Source organism: Pseudonaja textilis, chromosome 1 (assembly GCF_049901715.1).
Source record: "Pseudonaja textilis isolate UNSWEBS1 chromosome 1, rPseTex1.2, whole genome shotgun sequence".
Classification (NCBI taxonomy): domain Eukaryota; kingdom Metazoa; phylum Chordata; class Lepidosauria; order Squamata; family Elapidae; genus Pseudonaja; species Pseudonaja textilis.
Genome location: NC_141990.1, coordinates 122835003 through 122853895, shown reverse-complemented (window position 1 = coordinate 122853895; position 18893 = coordinate 122835003). Strand labels below are relative to the sequence as shown.

General features: G+C 39.8%; 1 protein-coding gene and 1 long non-coding RNA gene across 2 annotated transcripts in view; one reads left to right on the top strand and one right to left on the bottom strand.

Moving 5' to 3' along the window:
- COL21A1 (collagen type XXI alpha 1 chain) overlaps positions 1-2190 on the bottom strand; it is an 86478-nt gene extending 84288 nt beyond the window's left edge. Inside the window, exon 1 of the mRNA XM_087916081.1 lies at positions 1859-2190. The gene's annotated coding sequence lies outside the window, so the exon portion shown is untranslated. The remainder of the gene's footprint in view (positions 1-1858) is intronic.
- Positions 2191-9448: 7258 nt separating this feature from the next.
- Positions 9449-18571, top strand: LOC148127797 (uncharacterized). Its single transcript, XR_015740039.1, has 6 exons — positions 9449-9557; positions 14853-14963; positions 15051-15144; positions 15253-15350; positions 15519-17181; positions 17982-18571. It is a non-coding gene; the product is annotated as an uncharacterized LOC148127797 (long non-coding RNA).
- The last annotated feature ends 322 nt before the right edge of the window (positions 18572-18893 follow it).

Sequence of the window (18893 nt, the reverse complement as noted above, 5' to 3'; positions counted from 1 at the left end):
ATAGGAAGACATGCTACATACAGTATGATGTATACGTGTGTGTCAGTGCACAAATGTATCTAGAACATAAAGTAACCCAATAAAACTTAATGATATCAAGACAGATCAAATAAAATATTTCTCCATAGAGTAATGGCTCAGGTATGGAATTCTCTACAAGACTTAATGTTTGGTGTAAATGTAAGATGATTCCAAGCAGAATAAGGCAAATTCATAAACAATGTAAAAAGTGATCTTTACTTGCAAGGTGTACAAATGTTTCCTTTTGATTCAGAAGCAGGTTCTGGAAAATAATTCATCATCTCACATTATTCATGAAAAACAAATTTCCAAAATTGATGACAATAAAGCAATCAAACATAGAGTTCCAGAAACTAGGAATAGATATCTCACTTATTTAAATCCAAGCTTATTTTAATGTGTTCACCAAACAGATCACTAAAGACAGGAGGACTTCTCTCAAGGACCTGTCAGAATGGTGCTGTATAAACTGTTCTTTGAAATTTCAGAGCACAGAGATACAAATGTTATACTACCCAGATGTTATGCCCTCATATGCAGGGTTTTACACAACTTACACTGCCACTACTCTCTTCCTAGAGGAAGAGAGTATAGTCTAGGACCTGAACTGTATTGGGACAATACAGTTGTATGAGGTTGTACAGTCACAACCAACATCTCGATTTGCAAGCAGAAAGAGAGCTACAAAGTGCAAATGTTGGAGAAAAGGATTTTCCTGTTCTCTAGAGCCAGCCAGCTGACAGAGTGCTGGACCTGCTAAAGCCTCTGAAGATTTTTCCAAGAAAGTTTCCATGTGGAGTGTGTTAAAACAGCCCAAATGAGATAGAGCAACTGCATTTGGGGTTACAGCCCGATATGAAATCCCTAAGAACTGGTAATGCTGCCAAACTCTTAGTTAAGGCAAAGCTCTTCTGGTCACTGCCAAAATGTGAATCCAGAAGTACATTCAAGCTATGGATCTGAGTGTCTAAAGAAAGCTTGAATCCTTACTCCCTGGGATTGCCTTTCCCTTAAGCAGAGGTATTTCTGTCCTGCTTGAACTAAGTTTTCATCAAAGCACAGGCAAGTCCTGTCTGTGACCATAAGCATCTGAGAATCTAACAGGTATCCAGGCCTATTAGAATAAAAGTTGTGTTTAACGCAACATCCCCTTACTTTCAACAGCTTCTGTTCCAGATGCACAATGACTTAGAAAGGCACTTAGCAGAAAATATTAAGGACCCCAAAGTCACCAAAGTTACACTGATTTCAGGGCCAGTTTTTTTTCTTGTTGCTTTTAATCTTTCTAGCTGAACCATCAACGCTGTTACACCCACCTGGTTCATATTAGCCTAAAGAGCAACATGTTGAACTAAAAGAAAATTCATTATTGTTAACATGCCAAACACAAAGCCTGTAAAAAAGAAAAAAGCCAATAAACACACATTCAACAAGCGTTACTTATATATTCCTGTTTTTTTTTTTAATAAACCTTGCCAATCTCAAAGAGATTTACTGTTCAGGGACCAGGAATGGGATTAGATGATGAGATCAGCATCCCGGCTCAGCGGACAGGAGGATGACCCCAAATCACTCACACAGGTGCTTCCTCAAAAAAAAAACCCCAAAAAACAAGATTCCAAGAAAGAAATAGACCCACAACACTTCTAGCAAGACCCTCAGGTTTACTCCGCTTCTTCACCCACTCACCTGTTTTCCTAGCACTCCAACTGCACCACCTCGAAAAGAGGGGGAAGAAGGAAGGAGAGAGAGAGAGAGAGAGAGAAAGAGGGAGGGGGGAGAGACGACTACGCCTCATTTTACATCCTGCAAAGGCGAGCTTCAGTGAGCCTCTTACCTGCTGCAGTTTGCCCCGAAAGATAAATTCCTAACGCTGCTTCAGACTGGCAGCCTTCGCTCTTAGATCCAAGCTCTGTGGAACAGCTAGATGGTGGGCAAAAAAATAAATAAATAAAATAAATGGAGCCCCAACGATCTCAAGCAGGCAAGACTCTGAGGGAGCCCTGTTAAGCGTTCTCTTCCAGATCCCCAAACACTGGCACGTGAATCTCCCTTGCTAATTCAAAAGCTACAGCCGGTGAAGGAGGGGGAGGGAAGGGAGAAAAAAAACACACCCCTGCCTCTCTCCACACCCCAGGCCCGAAACTTGCTTTAACCAGGCGCTGGGCTGGGGGCGGAGCCTGGCAAGGAGCCCTTGGAGAGGAGGGGGGCGGGCAAGGAGGGCTTCCCCGTCCGCGGTGCGCCTCCGCGTGGATAAACTTTTGCCGAGGGAGCCGCCTGAGGAGAGAAGGAGGGGCGGAGGATAAATAACGCGGAGAAGGGAGAGGTTTGTCATATTAGAAGCCCGGAACGGCGCGATCTTGTCTGTTTTTTTGTTTGTTCGTTTGTTTTTTAACAAACGAGCGACGCGTCCCTGGAGAAAAATTAAATCCTGTGCAAGAATATCGGAGACCCAGTACTGTACGCTTCGATCATTCCCGAGTCTAAAATAACCTTGCGAAGTAATCTTTAAATATCAGCCTGGATTCCCCTAGAGATTTTATTTTGGTTTACCTCGGGTCAGCTGAATGTTGTGTTTTAAGATTCTTTTTTTTCTCTTCCCCTCTTTAAAAAAAAACTGAACATTGATGATGAAATGACGAACTAGCAGCCTCCAGCATCACTCTGAACTTCCAAGCGCGCCTCTCTAGGCTACCCAGGGAGCATCCCAGTCTGGCTTAGAAAATAAATAAATAAATAAATAAAGGATCTGATGGGTTTGCAGGTGATATTTGCACAGGTGGGGAATCTGGAATTTAGCAGCATCCTTGGTAGATTCTCTTCTGTTACAATCCTGCTTTGTGATAAGTCTGTCTGCACCACCAGGTTGGATATTTTATTAATGCTATTTCTCCAGTAGCGGCTGTTTGAGGAAAAGTCACCTGCTCAGAATTCCAGGTGTGTCCACTATCTTTTTTACACACCCGGTGGGGTACCTCATGGATGATAGGGAGTGGCAGCCAGAATAACTAAGCTGTTTCATTATGGCAGAAATGAATTGACCAAGAAGGTTTCTGGAAAGGGGGATGGAAGTTATAATCTCAGTCAAATTGATTCCATGGAGTCTGATGGGCTCAATTACTGGAGGATTTGGCTGCTCAGAAAACTACGCTTGGAATACTTGAATGTACTTTATTGAATGACAATCTTCTCAGGAGATTCAGAGAAACCTATGCTTGAGGTAGGGTACAGGTAGTCCTGAACATACGACCACAATTGAGGACAAAATTTATGTTTCTGAGCGAGAGAGTTGCTAAGTGAATTTTGCTCAGTTTTACACCTTTTCTTGCCACACCACTGAACCATTGCTGGTGTTAAACTAGTAACACGACTGCCACTTCCCCGTTGACTTTGCTTGTCAGAAAGTCACAAAACATGATCACATGACCCACAGGTAACCATCGTAAAAACATGCCAGTTGCCAAATGTCCACATGCTGATCCTGTGACCATAGGGATGCTGCAGCTGTCATAAATGTGAAAAATGGTCACAAGTCATTTTTTTTCAGTGCAGTTGTAATTTCGAACAATCACTAAATGAATGATTGTAAGTCAAGGACTGCTCGTATTGGAAAAATGTTGACAGATCAAAACTGGCCCGTCATTCTCCACTGCCCACCCACCCCCACATAACAAATAGAAAGAAAGCCTGTCTAAATGTTATAGGAGACAGGTGAAGAATATACTGCTCCTAAGTAGCTGCCAGGCCTGAGGCTGGGATCTTTTTCCTCTGAAATGTTGTGGACTGAGGAATTCATCAGAGAAAGAGATGGGGAAAAGGCATGGCAGGAAGGGTTCTTTGGGGCAGTCTTCCAACGAAAATGTATGGACATTCTCAACCATTCAGGTCATGGTTGTCTCAAAGGTGCTTTTCAGTAGGCAACTGGACTTTGGGTTGTTTTTTTTCCCTTGAAAACATTTTGCTTCTCATCCAAATAACTTCTTCAGTTCTGATTGAATGGTAGGAAATGAAAGGATTTATATTCTTTGCAGACATCCTTTCCTTAGTGCTCTGAGAGTTGTTGAGATCCTGGGAGGGGCGGTATCTGTACCCTCAGGGTCATTTGAATCAGAGTGCAAACAGGTGTGGAACCTTCTTGGAACTGCTGAAAGGAGTGTGTTGGTAACAGGAGATAGATGGTGTTAATATCTCATCACCCCACCCCTGCTGAGAGAGCTGATCCATTTTAACACAGATGGCCTTTTTGACCCCTCTCTCAAACCAGTGGTCCTCGGTCCAGAATGTGGACTTTGCTGTCTTCGAAAAAGTGACCTTTGTCTTTCAACTGCAGATGGACTGCTGAAGCTTGTCCTGATGGGTTTGTTCTCCTATGTTGTCCCATATGTTTATGAAATGGTTGTGCTATTTCTCCAATGTACAGATCTGCACATGCCTCACTCCGCTGCACTGTACATATATACCACAGTGCTCCATTTGTGTCTGGGACTGGGTATTTTTTTCTAGGGGTAGACAAACTTCTGCCTTAATGTATTCTTGGGACCATGCACCTTTGAGACTTCTAACTGAAAGGAACAATGAATTCAGAAGTCTGATTTCTTTTTCCCCCAACTGGTAAGGGATCATATTCTGTGCAGATAACAGAATTGGGGCCTATGTCATTGCGGGACATATACAGTATAATCTGGCAGTACGCCATTTATATCTTCTTTAGATAAGATCAGGGGTGGGATTCAATTTTTTTAACAACCGGTTCTGTGGGCATGGCTTAGTTGGTGGGCGTGGCTTTGTAGTGATGTGACTGGCTGGGTGTGGCCAACTCAACATCACTCACATTGAGGCACGCATCTCCTTGCCTGGCCTCTCATGACTGTGGGGATGCTGCAACAGTCATAAGTGTGAACAATGGTCATAAGACACTTTTTTCAATGCCATTGTAACTTTGAATGGTCACTCCACACAAGCAAAGTACCAGCAAAAGAGGGGGGAAAAACTCCAGAGATGTTCTTGAGACAGAAAGCCTAGTCCTGCCAAGAATGTAATAAGGATTAGCGGAGAGGCAGTTTCTGTAAGCAACACCAGAATGTTTCCTTCCTGCCTTCCTTACATGATTAAGCCCGAAATTTCTTCTAACAACCGGTTCTCCGAACTGCTTAGAATGTTAACAACTGGTTCTAGCGAATAGGTGCAAACCGGTAGAATCCCACCCCTGGATAAGATGCATCTTATTTAGATAAGAGATAGCTTGGTCTAGTGGTTAGGGTGCTGGACTAGGAATAGAGAAACTCCAGGTCTACTTAAGCAAAAGCCAGCCATGTGACCTTGGACCAGTCATTTTCAGGCCTTGAAAACAGACAACAACAACAAACCATTTTTGAAAAAGGTTGCCAAGAAAAGTACATGGAGTTGTCCGTGTATTCAGTATGAGTCCAAATTGACCCAAAGGCCCCAAATGCTCAGATACCTTTAGACTATCTTTCCAACATACAATCTCAGGATAGATGCGTGAGGGCAGACTTGTATAATTCAAAGATTCTTCTAATTCCAAGCAGCCCATTTCTATTCTTTCCATTGATAACAGTTTCAAAGTCCTAACAAATAACATGTTGTTGACATTTAAATGACCAATTGCAACACAGATTGAACTGGTTTACATTACTTGATATAATTGGGAATGGTAAGCCTCAGCAACCCCAGATGTCAGATCGTATTTTATTATTTCCCTTGAGTGTGGAAATACTGTGGTTTTTTCCCCCTTTAATATTTGTGCCTAAAATGAAAAGTAACTGATTACTTAACAATTGCTTTGGCTTCGTGGCTAAGGTTCTTTGGATGAAAATCCCCTGGGAAAAAATTGTAATATTAAATCAATGTCAGCTAAAAAGTATCGAGATGATTGACTCCAATTTGCTGACACAGTTATAACAAATTGTTTCTCTGTCTTTCTTAAAGAAAATCCAGTAGTCCAAGAAAAGCTTACATCTAAATTTTCTAATCTAATCTAGATCTAATTACTTTACATAGACACACACACGGACATAAATACATACACATGCACGAAAAATACAAGCGTTATATAAAACCAATGCTCCGCCAATACACTGGTTAGAACATTGCAATGCTGGATGGTACATGTTGTACAGTTGTAACTACATTCTCGGATGGAGCATATACTTTATTAATATTTTTTTTTTATTTCAGATACAGTAGAAATGCCAGGAATGGATGCCGTTATTTGAAAAGCAGCAAAACAATCTGATTAGCATGACCTGTCACGATCAGGATCATATGTTAAGTTGCAGTTCAAAGACTTATTGCTGGAACCTGTACATAAAGATCTAGTTAACTAAAGCTTAATACTAAATTGACTCTAGGTAAGGGTCAACAAAATTCAGAAGGGGTTGGACTTGGACCACTTGTGGCAACGTAATGACTCTAAGCTGATGGTGTGTTTAACTCTGGCCCGCAGCGCTGCCTGCTCTTCCCCTACTACTGAGAACAAAAGCACACCTCCAGTTGATGAGAAAGGTGCAGAAGAAATGTTCAGCACAATACATCAAGGCATAAAAAAAGAAAAATCTTCTTTCATTGTAGGAGACAGACTGTTGAAACTTTGATGTGATGCTTGCCATGCCAAGAAACTACATTTTAATTCTGCTGCACCTATAAATTTGACATTTTCTCAAATGTTCCCATTAATAATAATGAACATCTGGAAAAAATGACCACATTTGACAATGGATGTATGAGCTCTAAATTATATTAAAAAGTTACTGGTGGTAAGAAGAAGCAGAAAAGAGAAGTTTCTCCCAGCTCAATTAGAACTCCATGCCAGCAATAGAAACTGCTTTTAATTTATTCTCATAATATTTTCCCTATGTGAAAATAAACAAAAGAAAGGTGTTGGAAATGTGAATCCAGCAGAATGTGCTATTCTAGGAAGTGCTTTTCAATACCAGCCGAGTGCTGAGAGAATTCTGACCAATTAAGTGGCAGGAGGTCCTATTAAAAGGGGAATGAAAATGTTTAGAATGTTGTTGCCTTGAATGCAAAGTGTGGGCTTTGCTGGCTGACAGTAAATGCTAGCAGACCTTTGTTGCATTTAACCAGATTTTTGAAGCAATACAAAAAGACTTAAAAACCTCACTTCTACAAAAGCTCCATTTTGAAGAGTAGGAAGCAGGAGGGAGGGAGAGAGGGGAAGGAAGAGAGGGAGGAGGAGGGAGAGAGAAAAGAAAGAAAGAAAGAAAGAAAGAAAGAAAGAAAGAAAGAAAGAAAGAAAGAAAGAAAGAAAGAAAGAAAGAAAGAAAGAAAGAAAGAAAGAAAGAATGAATGAATTCCCTTTGTCTCTTAAACAACAGGAATCTTCACAGTGATTTTAGTTCCTAGACCCTTGATTCAGTAGAGAAGCCAAATAAAAAAGCTCAAGTGCAACCCAGTCTAAAGCCTATGTCATAGTCTACATGCGACTTTAATGACACAACTAGCACTTACACTGTGATTTTTACTCTCTTGCTGCATCAGTGGCTGAACATCCAATAGCAAACTTTTGGGTGGCCAAGTTTCTATTAGGGAGGAATCGGCATCAAGAGCTCCTACCTGGCTACTCTGACCCATTAATGCACCATTTTTGTCAGCAAAACCACAGATTTTCTCAAATGTTGACCCTTGCCAGCCACATCCACCCCAGTTTAATGAAGGGAAAGTCGTAATACGTCACATGACGACAACATGGTGCTGGGAGTTTGACACCCCTTCCCTAGAAGGTTACAATAGTGTTTGGGTGTTGTATCCTCCTGGAGAGCCTGAAGGAGGTGGTGATTGGAGTACTCTCTTCCATTGGTTCCACTCCGTCTTCAGATAATGGTTCCACTCAGTTGGCGGGGTGAGCCCAGGGAGTTTTCCATTGTGGTTTGCTACAGGTCTAATCCTTTTTCTGTTGTATTTAATATTTCCTTGAAACCACTTAATGGCAGGTTGAGGTTCAGTATCATCAATATGCTGATGATATCCAGATTTTCATTGCTACCCGAACTGATGATTGCCATTGATATCCAATCCCAGTGCTTGAAGAGGGTCTACTCCAAAGCAGCAGGTCCACGACTGTCCTGTCCTTGCAACAGATAGACACTGTGGCCATGGGAGTCTTTGCTCACTTTTTTTGATTGGTGAACCAGATGCAACAGCGGTGGGACTCAAAAATGGTTCTGTGGGCGTGGCTTGGTGGGCATGGCAGGGGAAGGATACTGCAAAGTCCCCATTCCCACCCCATCCCACTAACCTGATTTCCAGCTCTGTTCTCCTGTGCAGGGCAACAAAAGAAGACCCAGCCGACCATTGGGACTCAGGAGGCAGAGAATAGATGGGGACAGGGCCAGTCAGAGGTGGTATTTGCTGGTTCTTCAAACTACTCAAAATTTCTGCTACTGGTTCTCCAGAACTGGCCAGAACCTGCTGAATACCACCTCTGAGCTGCAACCCCACCTGGGGCAAAAGGATTGGCTCAGAGTGCCTCACACCCTCATCATTAACCCTTTAAGACCAAGGGGTTACCTTTAAACACCACTTAGGGGCCTCTCTTAATTTAAAGGGCTAATTGAAAATTCTCATTTCTTCTAAGGTTTGTGCAGCATGGCTAAGATAAAATCTTTTGAGTATGAAAATCTAGAAGTATACATACAGATTCCACCTTGTAGGTCCATACATGGGTTAAAGGTGTTTCTTTTGGTGCACTGTCAGTCTCAGCTGCCTCTCAGGGTATCTGTCTTAGGTTGGGGGGTGTCTTTTTAACTTTCTGTAGCTAATTTTTGTTTTTGATATGTTCTAGATTTAATTTCAGATTTAATTTTCTTAGCCCCAAATGTATGTTAAGTGAGAAATTTGTTAAGTGAGTTTTGCCCCATTTTATGATTTTTCTTGCCCAAGTTGTTAAGTGAATCACTGCAGTTATTAAATTAGACACACGGTTGTTAAGCGAATCTGGCTTCCCCCTTGACTTGGCTTGTCAGGAAGTCGTAAAAGGGAATCACATGACTCCAGGGACACTGCAAGCGTCATAAATGTGAGTTCAGTTGTCAAGCATTTGAATGTAGATCATGTGACCATGGGGATACTGCAATGGTTAGAATTGTGAAAAGTGGTCATAAGTCACTTTTTTTCAGTGCCGTTGTAAGCATTGCTTATTTTCTTCTTTTTTTAATCCTTTAAGTTGCCCAGAATCCTTTTGCACTATTGTAGGATATAAGTGCTCCAGATAAATGAACAAATAAATTAGTGGTTGGAAGAGGAGGAGGTTGCATTATAACACGATAGTGTTGTTATAACACAAACAAAACCTTAGTAAGTACAGGTAATCCTGGTTTCATGACAGCCTTGTTTCGCAACCAGGGGTGGGGTTCTACCTGGTTGGTCTGGTTCTATAGAACCAGTTGTTATGATTCCGCGCAGTTTGGAGAAACAACAAATCGCTCCACTGGCTGGCCCCGCCCCACCAACTCACTGCTTACCTAGCATGCGTACCATCCAACCTGCCTGCCTTGGTAAGTTGTTATTTTTCCTTTTTTCCCCCCGACCATCAGCTGTTCTGCTGTGCTGAGAGCTGAACCTTCCTTAGGACTGAAGCTTCTATTTTTCACTGCAGACTCAGGCAATATATATATATATATATTATATATATATATATATATATATATAAATTCATTATTTACATACATGGTGTGTTGTGAGTTAATTTTGTGAGTTTGCTTGCAAGCAAATTTTATATGATAGACTCAGGCAATAGATTACAGAAAGATAGATCTCTAAATGAATCTGGTTCTGTGAGCAACTCAATCTGCCTGCCTGCTTTGCCTGCTTTGGGGTAAAAGTTGCTCTTTTTTATCACAAATTCAATATTTAAATAAATATTTACAATATTTACATACAAACCACGCCCAGCCATTCACACAACCACCAAGCCACACCCCCAAATTAGGCCACGCCCACAGAACCAGTTGTTAAGAAATTTGAATCATACCTCTGTTAGCAACCTTTTGCAGTTATGATGGGGATTAGAAAATAACTTTATCACACAGTTCAATGGAAATTGGAATTTTTAAATGCTATAAAAATAGAAACTTGGAACAAAAAAAGAAAAGAAAAAAGAAAATAACTTTATAACCAATCCTTACACTTACAGCCTTCACAGGTTTGTAAAGCAAAGGAAAGCTGAAGTAAGATCAAAAATGCAGTTGTGGTGCTTTATTCTACTGTAACAGAGGGAGTTGGAAGTCAGTGCTTTTGCTTTTCCCCAACCTTTCCTCATTTCTTTCCCCCCACCTTCCCCTCACTGCTTTCCCATTTAGTTTTGTATTTTGTAACTGATTTTATCTTATAACTCAGCAAAATGATTGCTCAGAATAAATGCAGTTGTGGTTTCACTTAGTGATTGCTTCACTTCAGTGATCAATTTGCCCACTCTGTGGTTACTAAACAAGGACTACCTGTGCATTAATATCTAGAAACAAGGCATTGAATTAATCTAGATGTTGGAGATCCGATAGCCAACCAGGTGAGTTTTAGGAGGGATGGTACGTAAACCCAGATGCAATAAGCACAGAAAATAAGGAAGCATTTTAGGGTTTCTTACCTCAGAGTGGGTTCACTGCAAAGAATTCACATATTGAATTTATTGGAAACAGACCTGGGTCTCCACCTGTTCTTGGAGGTCTAGTGGAGAAAAATTGGTAAAAGTTGACAAAAAGTAATTGTTCTATCGTCCCTAGAGCAACATTGTCAACTTTTTAAGATGTATGGACTTCAACTCCCAGAATACCCCACCCAGAATTCCTCAATAAGCATGCTGGCTGGGGTATTCTGGGAGTTGAAGTCTACACACTTTAAAGTTAACAGATCAAAAAATACTCCCCTAATGAAACCCAAATAGTTCATGCAGGTTATAACTAAGTCCTCACGTTTGTTGGGTAGATTTTTCTCAAGGTTTGTCATACCACATAATTGCCACATGAGGGAGTGCTCGTATCATTTCTTATTGAATTAGATCACAAAAGAAAAAGGTGGCATTGCCTGCAGAATCAGAAACTCACCAGTGGGTTTTCGGGTGTGTCTTCTGGTACCTTAAAATTAGCCCTGTGTATTATTCTATGAAAAAGAAATAATGTAGATATTATAGAGACAATTACATATAGACATACTTACCCATTATCCATTACTTTTGTAGGATAAACATTATTAAAACTATAGAAAAGAATTATTAAGACAAAATAATAAAATTAAGACAAGGAAAAAGGATAAGAAATAAAACTGTCTAATTTACAATAGCATTACTTACTTCCATTACATCCATATGCTGTTTTATATATCATTTTTTGTTCTTCAAATTTCTCGCTTTTCTTTCCTTGCAGATTCAGCCTAACCACAGGTTTCTAGGTCTTCTTCGTCTTTTTCAACCAATTAGATCAGGGGTGTCAAACTCACGGCCTGCGGGCCAGATGCATCATGTATTAGCCACGCCCACCCCCAGTTTAGCAAAGGGGGTGGAGTTGTAATACATCACATGATGAAAACGTGACGCTGCGAGTTTGACACCCTTGCATTAGATCTTCCTCCAAGTATTCAGCCACTCATTTTAGTATCTGATCCACCTTCATTCAGCTCTACTTGATTCTTGTGTCTATTGCTGGTTTTGCAACACATGCTTCCCATTGCATTCAATTTATTTTTAAATAAATGAGTAGTGTTAAGTGTTAATACTCAGAGTTGGTGCTTCTTGTCTGAAGTACCTTGAAGACTGACACGTTTTGCCTCCTATTGAAACAACTTGAAATTGAGGAAGAAATGAGAATTGGGTTGAGGGAAAAGAAAATATTCCATTGCTTCTCTCCTACAACTCATTCCTTACATTTTCTCCCAAGCCTTTTATTAAGAAGAAAAGAAAGAAGGAAAAAGCACAACAAACTGCTCTGGAAGGGTTTTCTATCCATCTTATTTAATATCTTTAATGGTAAACTCATGATTTCCAATGAGGGGGGAGAAATAAATCTCCATTTCCCTCCTGCATCATTCATTTTGTATTTAAGCAAAATTAAACTCAAAAGATCTCCTGGGGGGAAAAGTATCCTTACTCAACTAGTAAGACAGATCAAGTTCAATGATCCTCAGATGATGCAGATGGAAGAATTTAACAGATGCTTAACCTTGTGGCTGTGCTGTATGTTATCAGGACATTTATTGGGTTGCAATAAAGGATGCACCCATGTGCACACTGTGAGGGCTATTTATCATTTTCTCTTAAATGTTCCCGAATCTGTTTTTCCTTTGACTCAAAGAAAGCCACACCAAGGGAGAGAGACTGTAACTCAGGTATACAGTGCAGGCTTTGTAGAATTTCTTAGTTTCAACCCCAGGACCTTCAGGTAGGGCATGGGTTTCAGACTCGTGGCGTCATTTGCTGTCACATGATGTTTCATGATGTTTTTCCCATTCGTGGAGCTGGGGTGGGCGTGGCCTGCACATGACATATCCGGGCCAATCCTTTCTGGTAATAATGGGAGGAGGAATGAATGAGTGCTGGGATGGCCATTCACTTGAATGATAATCTGTTTTGATCCATGCAACAACATTTTTCTTGTATTTCATCCTCTGATTTCCCCCAAATGCATCAGCAAGATTTTGCATTTACCTTTCTACCGATATTGAAAAGTAAATAAAACTCTGAGTAGCATTTGTTCAGCTAATCAGTTTGCTTTGCTTTTCCTTTGTGAGGTCAGACCTCATTATACTGCTGACAGGTACATGAGCTCACAAAGGAGAAGTAAATAAAACTTTTGGGTGAGCTGAGTGACAACTATTCACCAGAGCTTTTAGGTCTGGGTGGGTGCTTACTCAGTTGTTAAGGATTGATTGGTTAATTTCTTTTGTTTTTATTTAACTTACATAGTTTAGATTTGTTTTATTTTACAATATTTATTTGTTTGATTATTCATCCATTTACTTAATATCATATCTTTTACACATACTTTTTATTTATTTACTTATCTATTTATCATATTTAATATATTTGTTTATTTAGTTAGGAGTAGTTTAGCTTAGTTAAGATTTACTTTATTTCCCTCATGGAGACTTTCCTCTATTATGCAGGAAAAGCCCTCTTTGAGGTAAGAAATCTTCAGTTTTATTTATTTACTTGTCAGCTTGCATATCTAGGATTTAGAATTCAAAAAGGCAACAGAATAGATACCATGACATAAGTAATGGGATCTGGAATGAGCTATATTAAAATTTGATAATGAAATAATAGGAATCAAAGGAAACTAGGAATAAGTAAAATTATTTTAGAGTAACTTTTTAACCTTGAATATTTAAAAAAAATATTTGCACAACTTCTTTCAGGGTTTCTTGGTGAATTATGTTAATATGTTCAATTTAAACACATCCACAGGACAGCCTTCCAGAACAATATATGTATCAAAGTCCTCTGTAATAATTGGCCCAGAACCGTATCAGAGGAAAGTTGGATAGAAGCTGGCACAGACTGGCTGATTGAATAGTATTCTTGTACAGCTGACTCCATATGAATTCTTGACAATGTACAAACAGCTGCCTAAAATCCATACAATTAGTAGTCAGGAGGCCCAGAGTCACTTTACACTAAACTAGAGGATTTGAGCCTCTGACCATGCAGTCATCAACACTATCTCGGAGGCACTGTCAATTGTTCCTACAGGAAGATTTATATAGGAAGAAGAGGGCCGTTAGAACATCCTTTTAACAGCAGAGCAGCTAAAGGCAACTTCAGCTGTCCCTGCAGTTGGCTAGAGGCAAATGTCAAGTGATGTCATGAGGATTGTTGCTTAACAATAGTTAGTGAAGGTCTTCATGCCATAGCTAGAGCAACATGAGGATGAACTAGATTTATACCGACTGCAGTGCAGATGTGCTCCACACATAAATAAAGAAAGAAATCCCAAGCAAATTCAGTTGTAGCTCCTATCCTATCAGCCTGATTTAAATGTACAGAGAACAATCTATGATTTGCTGCTAGCTGCAGAGGCCAAGCAGGTAGAAATAAAAACAAAACTCCTTTCACTAATGTATACCCAAGTCATTTTTGTTGACATGTCCTATGATTATTTCCAAGCAGCGACATTTCCATAAATGGGTATGTATTTAGAATTCAAATAAAAATTTAATATATTTCTTTCCAGATCACAGTTTTGAGATACCATAGTTTCTTGGAAGAATTATATGGATTATATTGAAGATTAATATTTTTAAAGATCCATTTAGAGCTTGAGTATTAAATTTTATCCCTTATGGATTTTTATAAATAGACAAAAAGGACAGCAAAATCATCATTCTCCGCAACTTCATTTTGAATCAGCCTGTTTAAATGTTGCTGCCAAAATTCCAAATTCACCATATTTTGTCCTGGTTACAAATATCAACATTTTGCTTAGAGAAGGCATATATAAATTACTCTGAAAACTAGGATATGAAGATGCTACCACGTAAGACTGATAATAGATGGGTGTAGTTACCTTCCTTTTCAGAATGTAGCTTTATAGCCCAAGCAATTTGCCAGAACTACTACAAAGTGCCTTAGAATAAATAGCCAGAAAGCAGCCAAAGCACATTGCAACTGGATATGACTCCGGCCAGAAATAAAACTCTCCATCATTATCAATCTCTGCAAAGTTCAATGAAGAAGCGTTAAAAGTTGGGGAAGCGTAGCTTGGAAAAGGAACAATAGATTCTTGAGGCAGTATCACACTATGATTTAGTTAGTAAATTTGCCTCCTCTGTTCAAAGGTGTTCAAAATGTCTTCTTTTGCCAGGTGTGTCTGCGGAAATACCGCAAGCAGCGAAGAACACGGAGGGAGTACATCCATGAAATAATAGCAAGGCATCAGGAGGAGCTGGCTGAAAAGAATGCCAGAATAACAGCTGTAAGTCATTCAGTCCTGTCTTACGTTTCTCTTTTGGTCTGCTTGTTTCTATTCCATGACTGATGTATTCTCATTTCTGTATCTTAGTTGGAAGAAGAAAATAAAATGCTCGCCAGCAATATAGCATGTATTGTGGAGGAAAACAACGAAATAAAAAGGAAACTCAAAAAAATGGAAGAAAGTGAGTATTATTTTAACTTCATGCATTTAAATCTTTGCATTTTAAAAATGAAAGTAAAGCAAAGGTTAAATTTACAAGTACTAGTTATTTTGCTACTTTTTTCCCCAGGTCTTGTCCAGTTTACCCCTGACACTCCAAAAGCAGCAGAGAAGTTGAGGCAACGAGAGATGAAGGCAAGGCAAGAGGAAGAGGAGATGAGCTGCCAGGTACACCTATTCAAAAACCTTCAACCAACATAGATAAAGATGAGATGCCATGTTTATTCAGCAAATGTGAAATAAGCATAACACGAGGCTGTTGTTTCACATGAGATTTACATAAGAGTCATGCAAAAAAAAAAATTAAGAAAAAACTTTCTCTTCAATTTTTTCCAGTTTTCTTTTTTCTGAGATTTCAATCAAGAAGTCAAAGAAGGGAACAAAACAACCAAACTGGCAATAAATATTCAGATGAGATTGATTAAACACCAAGATCTCAAACCATCAATCAAGAAGTAAACCAGGCCTGAGTGAAGGAACTGCCAAACAAGCCAATCTTTGGCTCAACCAGAGAAGATCACACAAACCTACTACAAAGAACGGCATGACAAACTAGCAACATTGCAAGATCGACAAGAAGTACCATGTGCCTGCGTGGAAGAACTGGTTGGGATCATAAGGTAAAGACATAGAAAATGAAGAAGCTAAAGTGTTCTGGGAGTTACAATTAAAAAAGACAGGCACCTGCCATATAACAAGTCAATTGTCAAGACTGGGAAAGATGACAGAATCAAAGACCTGCAAATACAAATAGAACAACTATGGCAAAAGAAGGCAAAGATAGTAACTAATAGTAAGAGATACTTTTGGGTGCAATCCCAAAACAACTGGAACACCTCTTAGACCTACCATTGGCATTGACAAAAATCACCATTGGTCAATTGCAAAAGTCAGCTTTACTCACAATAGCTGGAAGAAAAGATGTTTGCCCTTACAAAGAAATAACAATCTGTTATTATACATCTAGCCCAAATAAGGATATTTGAAACAATTCTGGAAAGAACAACATCCCGAATCATAAATAACAGAACAGAGGCTAGCAAATCAACATTGATTTCATCATCATCATCATCATCATCACCATCACCATCACCATCACCATCACCATCATCATTTTAGCTATTGTCTATCCACTGCAGGATGAAGCCCTCTTTCGTATGTTTCCAACCAATACAATCTTGGACTGTCTTTCGCCAGTTGGGCCCACAAAATCATATTCTGCAATTGTACTGTCATCCATCATTTGAAAGTGACCATAGAATGGAAGGAGCTAAAGTGAAGATAGACTGTCAAAAAGAGCACATTAAAATGATAAAGACGTCACAAAAAACAAAAATAAAGAGTGATAAGCTGTTAGAGGAGAACAGCATTTTTGAGATTAATCTATCAAATAGCTTAGCTATATTGCAAGATTTGGAAGAGATGGATATTATGCACCAAAATGAACCAATAGTCAAAAACATCCTTGAATCTGCTACATCTACAGCACTGTTGGAAAAACACTTTGTATAGTCAAAAATCTCTGATGGAACTACTGATTTAATGAAAAAACAGTGGCCCAGTACTTAGGCCCAGTACTCTTTGACACCTTCACAAATGGTTTAGAAGAGGGAATATAGAAAGGAAACTCATCAAATTTGTAGACCACACTAATCTGGGGAGAATAGCCAACACTTGCAAGACAGACTCGAGATACTTTATACTGGGGTTGCCAACCTTTTGGACTTCAGGGACTACCAAGCTCATAATTTTAAATCCTGGGGACCACTAATATGAATTTTGACTGACAATGGCTTGCTGACATTGGTGGGAGAGGGAGAGAGAGAGAGAACTGATCTAACCCCTCTCTCTCTCTCTCCCTCCGTTCCTCCCCCTCCCTCTCTCTCACACACACAGACACACAGAGGCAGGGGTGGGATTCAAATTTGTTAACAACCGGTTCTGTGGGTGTGGCCTAATTTGTGGGTGTGGCTTGGTGGTCATGTGACTGGCTGGGCATGTCTTGTATGTAAATATTATAAATATTTATATAAATATTGAATTTTTTATAAAAAAGAGCAACTTTTACCCAAAATCAGGCAAAGCAGGCAGGCAGATTGAGTTGCTCACAGAATCACAGATTCATTCAGAGATCTGTGAGACTGGCTACCTGAGTCTGTCATATAAAATTTGCTTGCAAGCAAACCCATAAAATTTGCTAGCAAGCAAACTCACAAAATTAACTCACAACACACCATGTGTGTAATAAATATTGAATTTTTTATTTAAAAAAGAGCAACTTTTACCCAAAAATCAGGCAAACCAGGCAGGCAGATTGAGTTACTCACAGAATCACAGAATCACTTAGAGATCGGTGTTTCTGCCATCGGCTTGCTTAAAAGCAGAGCTGAAGATCTAAAGATTAGCTAGAAAGCAAGAAATCCAATGATTTCCTACTTTCTAGCTAATCTAAATCTCCCGGCACAGCAGAACAACTGATGGTCGGAAGAAGGAAAAATATCAATTTAGCAGGCAAGGTAAGGAGTGAGTGGGCGAGGAGGGTTCCCGCGGGCCATGTGGGTGGTGCAGCCTGGATTAATTGCTTTGGGGGGTGCTCTGGGGTGATATTTCTCTGTGGACCACCAAAATTTTCTCACGGACCACCAGTGGGCCACGGCCCACCAATTGGTGATCGCTGCTTTATACGGCACTAGAAAGACCACATTGTTTGGGTCTCCATCAGGCAAAAAAGATGTTGAGACTCTAGAAAGAGTGCAGAGAAAAGCAACAAAGGTGATTAGGAGACCAAAAACTGCAGAGTATGACGGTTGGTTAAGAGAAGTAGGTACGGTATGTCTAGCCTGACAAAGGAAAGGATTAGGGATGACATGATAGCTGTCTGTCAATATCTGAGGGGCTGTCATAGAGAAGAGAGGGTTGACCAATTCTCCAAAGCACCTGAAGGCAGAACAAGAAGAGGTCCTTAAAGGGGGACCTGCATAAGCACACCAGCATGCCTACCGTCCCTGTCTTACTGTCCCCATTTATCTGTATTTTACTCCCCTCGTTCTTGTTTATGTTCATCCTTATACTTGTTATCTTGTACATATATGACAAACAAACAAATAAATAAGTAACCAATAGAAGATTATCAAGGAGAGATCCAACCTAGAATTAAGGAGGAATTTCCTGACAGTGAGAACAATTAATCAATGTAATGGCTTGTCTTTAGAAGTTGTAGATGCTTCATCATTGGAGGTCTTTAAGAAGAAACTGGATAGCCATTTGTCCAGAATGGTATAGGATCTCCTGCTCAAGCAGGGGGTTGGACTAGAAGACCTCCAAGGTCCCTTTGAACTCTGTTATTCTGTATTCTAGAAGTCTTTTTGTTTTCCACCAAACATATTAAAAATCATAGCCTTGGTTACATTGTCCACTCTCTTTTGTTGCTATACAGTACTGCATCTGAGCTAATGTGATGTCAACTATCTGTTTGTCCCCTTTCTCTTCCCTTCCCCATCCTCACTTTTCCCTTCTTCTATCTTCTCTTGCAAGAGAAAGATGTAAATCTTTGTGTTGCATTGAAAAAGTCCTGGCTCATTCCTTTTTCAAACATGTCCCCTCATCATTTTTGGACTATGTGAAATCTAGCTTCTTTTGTGAACGACAGTCCTGGTCAGAAGCCAAAAGATCAAAATTAGCAGGGATGTGTGACTCACAGTCTTCTTGAAA